Source organism: Pseudopipra pipra, chromosome 5, assembly GCF_036250125.1.
Source record: "Pseudopipra pipra isolate bDixPip1 chromosome 5, bDixPip1.hap1, whole genome shotgun sequence".
In the NCBI taxonomy this organism is placed as follows: domain Eukaryota; kingdom Metazoa; phylum Chordata; class Aves; order Passeriformes; family Pipridae; genus Pseudopipra; species Pseudopipra pipra.
The window spans coordinates 3,687,599-3,693,871 of NC_087553.1; the positions used below are offsets into that span (position 1 = coordinate 3,687,599).

General features: G+C 49.9%; 1 long non-coding RNA gene across 1 annotated transcript; it reads right to left on the bottom strand.

Annotated features, from left to right (window-relative positions):
- Nucleotides 1-1,252: 1,252 nt before the first annotated feature.
- LOC135413986 (uncharacterized) lies at nucleotides 1,253-3,841 on the bottom strand. Its single transcript, XR_010430531.1, has 3 exons — nucleotides 3,315-3,841; nucleotides 2,019-2,108; nucleotides 1,253-1,867 (listed from the first exon to the last, which is right to left on the bottom strand). It is a non-coding gene; the product is annotated as an uncharacterized LOC135413986 (long non-coding RNA).
- Nucleotides 3,842-6,273: the final 2,432 nt, after the last annotated feature.

The window sequence follows — 6,273 nt, forward strand, 5'->3', positions numbered from 1 at the left end:
CATCAGCCGGCATCTTCCCAAGTTCATCTGCGCACGGACTGTAGCACCTGTAGCTACCTCATCCAAGAAGATGAATTTTGGGCTGGCTCATCTCAGGTTTCTGCAGTTCCTCCTCCCAGTCACCACTCCTGCCTCCTGTAATCACTACTCAATAGCATTTATCCTCTGCTAAATTGCCTCTGTAGTCAATTATAAACAATGATTACATCTGCAAAGACTGGGGTACATTTTACTTTTGGTTTTGGTACCTGGTTTCCATATCTTTGTCCAAGCAAACAGTCGAAAGGCTCACCTAAATTTCCAACTTGTTAGGCGGGGAGCTGGGGATTTTCTTTTTCCTTTCTTTTTAAAGAAGGTACAGGCCATTTAATTTGTTACCACAATGCTTTCCCACTCCATAACTTACCATCTTTACATTAGAGCACAGCCACTAAGGCCAGCTTGCAGTGACTGGCTGTAGAGAGAGTGGTGGAGCTGAGACCCACCAAAGCTCACAAGTGACCTCCTGCTTCACCCAGATGCACCCAGGCATTCCTGCCTGGCATGGACACCCGAGATCCAGCCACCAAATGTGAGCAGGAGCCCAGTCTGAGCTGGGAGAATAACCAGTGGTTTGAATACACACCTCTCCTTCAGTCAGATGGATTATGAACGACAAGCACTGGGCTGACCTCAAGTTATGGGAGATGTGGAGAGCGACACTGATTAAGGCAGCCCTCGGCTTCAAGAGCCCTGATTGTCCTGGAAATGAGATGTTTGAGCAAGACAGGGTTTTTAAAATCCAACCCCACTTCACTCTCCTGTCTGTGTGATGAGAACTTTTTAATTGGCCCAAAGCCAACTGAAGAGGGATTTTTCCTCACTTCAGTGTGGGATTTCTCTTTTACCAAAGCTGTGATGAGAGGAAGCCTTTCCCTGATCTGTCCTCCATCGGGCTGGCTGGAAGCATCTCCACTGGAGCTGTAGCTCTGTACCCATGCAGAGGGGTGTGAAAGCCACCCTTATGTCTTTTTTTGGGACATTTCCTTCCAGCTCTACAGCTGCCAGTGCTGAGCCAGGGAGGGCAGGGGAAGCTGGTGGCCCAGATCCATAATGCGCCCAAGTCAACCAAGGCCTGCAGCTATTCCTGTTTATATAGACTATACCGGTCACCAGGGATTTGGTGGGATAGTTTAGGGAACAATCACACTGAAAAGAAAATAGACATTTACACTTTCCCTTCCACCTTGCAAATTCAGACAGGCAAGCAGCAATCACACATGGGGAACTAAGGGGAGCTGAGGGAAAAACAAAAGCCTCCCATCCCATTTTGCTGCTGACATGCTGAGAAACAGTGAAGCAGTACAGAAAATAAACCACCATAAATCAGGTACCCTAAACACTTTGGGTTTTCATGATCCAAGGTATTGCTAGGTCAGGAACATGAAAATTAGTATATTTGTTCATAGGGTCCTTCTGACTCGTCCAAGTCTCCTGGACTGCATCAGGTGGGGACCCAGCCAGCCAGGCTTCTTGCTGACAGATTTTGCTGTCACCAGAGGAATTAAATTTTGCAACCTGATTGGACTGGGTTATGGGGAAGGGCAGTTTATGTGCTGTACTCATATATCCATATGTATTTGTTTAAGGTTACTGTTTCCAGATTCCACAAAAGGAAATTCTAGGATCTCAGCTGGCAAGTCTTCACTCCTGAATTTACAAGAGTTGCATCTCCACTTAATATTTAAAATACTTTCCTCACTTGCTCCACCCAGGTTTCAGTCATTCTCTTGCTTCTCCATTTTCCAGAGACATGGGGCTTTTCCCGGCACATCCTCCTCCAGTCCTGCAAAAGGCACTGAGTCTGTGGGCTCCATGCAAGCAGTCCCTGCATGTCAAAATACAAAACCTGGTGGCATGTTCCATGTAACACTCACCTCCTCATGAATTTACTGCAATATCCCACATTTCCAAACCTCTTCAAAGCCTTTTGTACTCTTTAAAATCAACCTGCTGGGGGTGTGTCTTCTCCCTCTCACCTCCTCTCTCAAGTATGGGAATGCCATTCACTCCAGCTGGAGCTCTGCTCCTCATTTCTGGACAGTTTCAGGGCCACAAATCCTCACCCTCTGAGGAAAAAAAGGAGGTAGAGTAGAAGAGGAATAAAGATTTTGTTGATTTGTCTTTGTCTGAGCAAGGCACATTTTGCTCTAAGGCTTTTCCACTAAAAGGAATGTGTTGGTTTGGGCTGGTTTGGAGCTTGATGGGGTTTTTCTTTCGGTGACTGATTCAAGGCCTCTGAAATGGATGAAAAACTTCGTGCTCGGTTGAGTGGTGGATCAGCCCATGTAGGAAATACATTCTCATTTGCTTCTAGCTGTGGGCTAACCAATAATTCCCATCCTTAATAGAAAGCATGATTAGCCCTGCTGCAGCACACTCGAGTCAACACTTGCTATTAAAGAAAGTGGGTTGATTAAGGAACAGCCTCGAAGACTAAAAATAATCAGGGAAATAAGAGTCAATGCCATATGAAAGCAAACATGCAGTCAGTTGTTATCACAGAGCTTTTCACGTGATGGTCTGTGCACTGATCTCATCCAAAGTGTGTTTGTTTTGGACAATCTTAAAGAGATTGGCAGCAACACATAAGGACTGATTCAAGAGCACAGGCCTGACCCAAAGCTGATGGAAGTTAATGCATTGACTTCTCCGAGCACACCCCATAGGAATCACTCTGGGTTTGGAAAGATATGTTGCAGTTAAATACATTGGTCTGGGCTTAGGGAAAATGTACTGACATTGTCACTGCCAAATCCATATGGAGGCAAGTGAAAACAGGGGGGTTGCAGCTAATCAGCATAACACAAAATAAAATATAAAGTGGCTGAAGGAAAACTTGAGCAGTCGAGAGGAAATGCACCCAGTTCAAACGAACTCCCTCAGCCCAGACACATTTCACACACAGTGATTTGAAGAGGAAGAGAAGAAGGATGGCAGGAACTCAGCATCTTGCTTTTTCACAAGACTCAAAAATATTGCAGGCGATGTGAGAAGAAAAAAGTACATGGCTTTCGTCCTGTCTGCAAACATGTGGCACAAACTGAGGCAGAGGAGATTAAACTTGGTTTCACCCTATTTCCCCCCTCTTTTCTCACTGCCCTGCTCTTTGCTGGTATTATCTGTGCTGCTTCGTCCTCAGCAAACATCCAAGTAGCCAAAATATGGGCAGGATTCGTGCCATAACCAAACCAGCCAATGAATGAAATAAGGCACTTGTTTCCTGGAGCAGAGGGAGGGGAAGTGGGGGGATTTGTGTGGTGTTGGAAACCCACCTTGAGCAGAGGCAGTCCCTGAGCTCGCGCAAACCACCAGCGCTCCTCTGACGTCAATTGGCAGCCGGGCTGGTTTGCACCATCCCAGGGCTGGCTGAGCAAACAGTTCGACCCAGCAGCCAGAGAGACAGCGAGAGGCAAGTCGAAGTCCTGCATTCCTTCCCTCCATCTCACTGCTTCTCACCATCACCCACAGCTTTGTTTTCAGAGGCGAAAGGGCACAGACCAGTTGTTGCGAGCGTGTCTCGGGCAAGCGGCACGTGGGACGGTGACACATGGGTGGCACGGGGGCACAGTGGGGATGGTGGGTGCCAGAAACCTGGACTGGATGATCCTGGTGGGTCCCTTCCAACTCTGAATGTTCTGTCTCTCATCCCTGAGCTGTGGCAGTGCCTGGGCAGGCTGCCAGGAGGGAAGCAGGCTCTCCAGGAGGAAAGTTAGGTGAGAGGCAGGACCTGCCATCCATGGAGGGGCTGCTGCCTCCATGAAAGGGATGCTTAATGTCCTCCAGCCTTTGTCTGGGTGCTGGTCTAATGAGAGAGGATTTGGGAGAGCTTGTTAAAGAAGTAGTGAGAAAATGACTGACCATGGGAAGTACCATCATTGTTCCTCTGCTCTCCCATGGCACTCCTCCCACCAGACTCCATGCCTGAAGAGTGTGGGAGCAGGAGAAACTTGATTATAAGTTGTCAGATACCAAGGTCTCTTCACAGGGTGCTTAGCTGGTTCCCTGACCACCTCAGACTGGGTTTAATGCTGCAGCCACCCATCCCAGCCCTGGCCTGAACCCATCCCACAGAGGACAGAGGGACAGCTGTGACACACAGAACCTGTTCTGTCACTGCTTGTGGACCATGGCAGCTCTTGGTTTTGGGGGGAATGCTGCTGAGCCAGCAGCAGGAGGATGAGGCCAACTGCAGCAGGGAGAGCCTCAAGGGAGCACACACAGCTGTGTTCCTGGACTGCATTTTTCAGCAACGGCAGAGCCACCCACTCTCTTTTTCCACACCTGAAAAGCCTGAAAAGGCCTTAACTCTCAGAGCAGGAGGGCTCTGCAGCCTCTGCAAGCCAGATCTGCTGAAGCTGTCCTGAGGTGAACCCCAAATAAAGACAGCCAGAGTTGCTGATTGACTCTGAAAATGAAAGCATCAGAACCTCTTAACTCCCAGATCTCCTTTCCTGTCTATGTTGAGGGCTGATGGGGGGCTGGCAGTATGTGGGGCAGCGCTGCTGAAGTGCCTGCTCCATCATTCCCACAATCAATATTTCTTTCTTGAAAAATGTGTGGAGTCACAGGCTGGAGCTCCAAGGTGCAACGGAGAAAGGAGGCTGGACATGAACTTCCCCCAGACCAGAACAAGTTCCCCCATAGCATGCTTGCTGCTTCCACAGCTGTGAGAGTGTGTTGCTATCTCTCTTTAGAACACAGCTCCACCTTGGAGGCCCCTTTGTGGGGTGTCTGGACCTACATTATAAAAGCTCTAACGCAGCTGAAGCAAGGCTAAGCCCACCCTGGCACCTGCAGTCTGGAGCTGTTCATTTTACGGGCTCTGGGGAGGATGTGAATCCCTTTTTCCAAACAAGTTTCTGTTTAAATGCCCCTAAAGAAGGCAGAGGGCCCAGCTGACCCCCTGCAGTGACACAGGAAGATCCAGTTTTGAATCATGGCGAATTTAGTGATGGACTGAGGGCTGTGGGCTTTGTGGGGAGACACAAACTCTGCTGGCCAGGGGCACAGCGTAGGAGCACCGGCTGCCCGCACAGCCCAGGGACTGGCTGGGGCAAGCACAGCAGTGGGCAGGTGTTTCCACGAGCAAAACCTCTCGAGAGAAGCTACTTGCTAAAATAAATGCCACACAATAAACTGAAAAAGAAAGCCCCACTTCCCAGCTGGTGCAGACAGCCGCCTGGCTGCATGCACAGCACAGAAGACAGCAGCTGTTTTTACTGGAGACTGCCAAAGGCCATGGAAGGTGATGGGGGCTGCTGGCAGAGGTTTTCCCTCTGTACCATGCCAGGATTGCATCCCAGCAGTTCACCTTGCACCTGGGCATCCCGGCTGGCTGGAGGGATTCTGCTCACCTTCCCAGGAGGAGTCATCATCCTGCAAGCCCCTTTCACCACCAGCTGCACCTTGTCCTCCCAGGGGTGCCCTCACTGGTGGTGCCCCAGAGGGGAGTTAAGAAACAAACCAAACCACCCACACTGTGCTGGATGAAGAAGCACAGTCAAAAACACTGAATTAGCCCCTCCTGCCTTAAGTCATAAGATCAGCCTCCACGTGAGCCAGAGTGACCTTTTGTGTCCCTAGCACTCGGGAGTGGCCCTATTCCTCACCTCTGGAGGCAGTGTGGGGCCGGGGGGACTGTGAGGGCTCCTCTACCCAAGAGCACAAGTGTCTGTGCAAAGCAGCACCGAAGGGGCTGAGGACTCTCCAGGCAAACACACCCCCAAGGCATTGTGCAAGCAGGGGGAATGTGTGGGTTCTGGGAAACCTGCCTCTTCTGGAGCCAGCTGTGGCAGCACAGCCCCAAGCCTCACATTCCAGGGTATGGAATCCAGCCCTCCTCTGAATTTCACTCCCCACCCCTACAAGCACCTCTCCTGTTCAGTGGTGCATCAGCAATCTGGGAGCCACAAGCAGCCCAAGCTCACCTTCTGCTCCAGTGAATGCCTGAGCATGGCCATGTCATCTGCAAGGAGTGGGTTGATCCCAGTCTTCTGGCCTTCCCTGCTTTGGAACTGATGTGGTTTTCCCAGATTTAGTGGGCCACACATGTTGTGTTTCTCCATCATAAGAAACCAGAGCAAGTAAAACAGAAAAATCAACAAGAAAAGTGAAAAAAAACCAAACATGGAAATGCTTTTCTTCTCCCTCCTCTTCTTCTCTAAGACAGCTACAGCCTACATCCAAAATCCCCTTGTGCCCCCACCAGCAGCACCATGGCCAGGGGAGGCT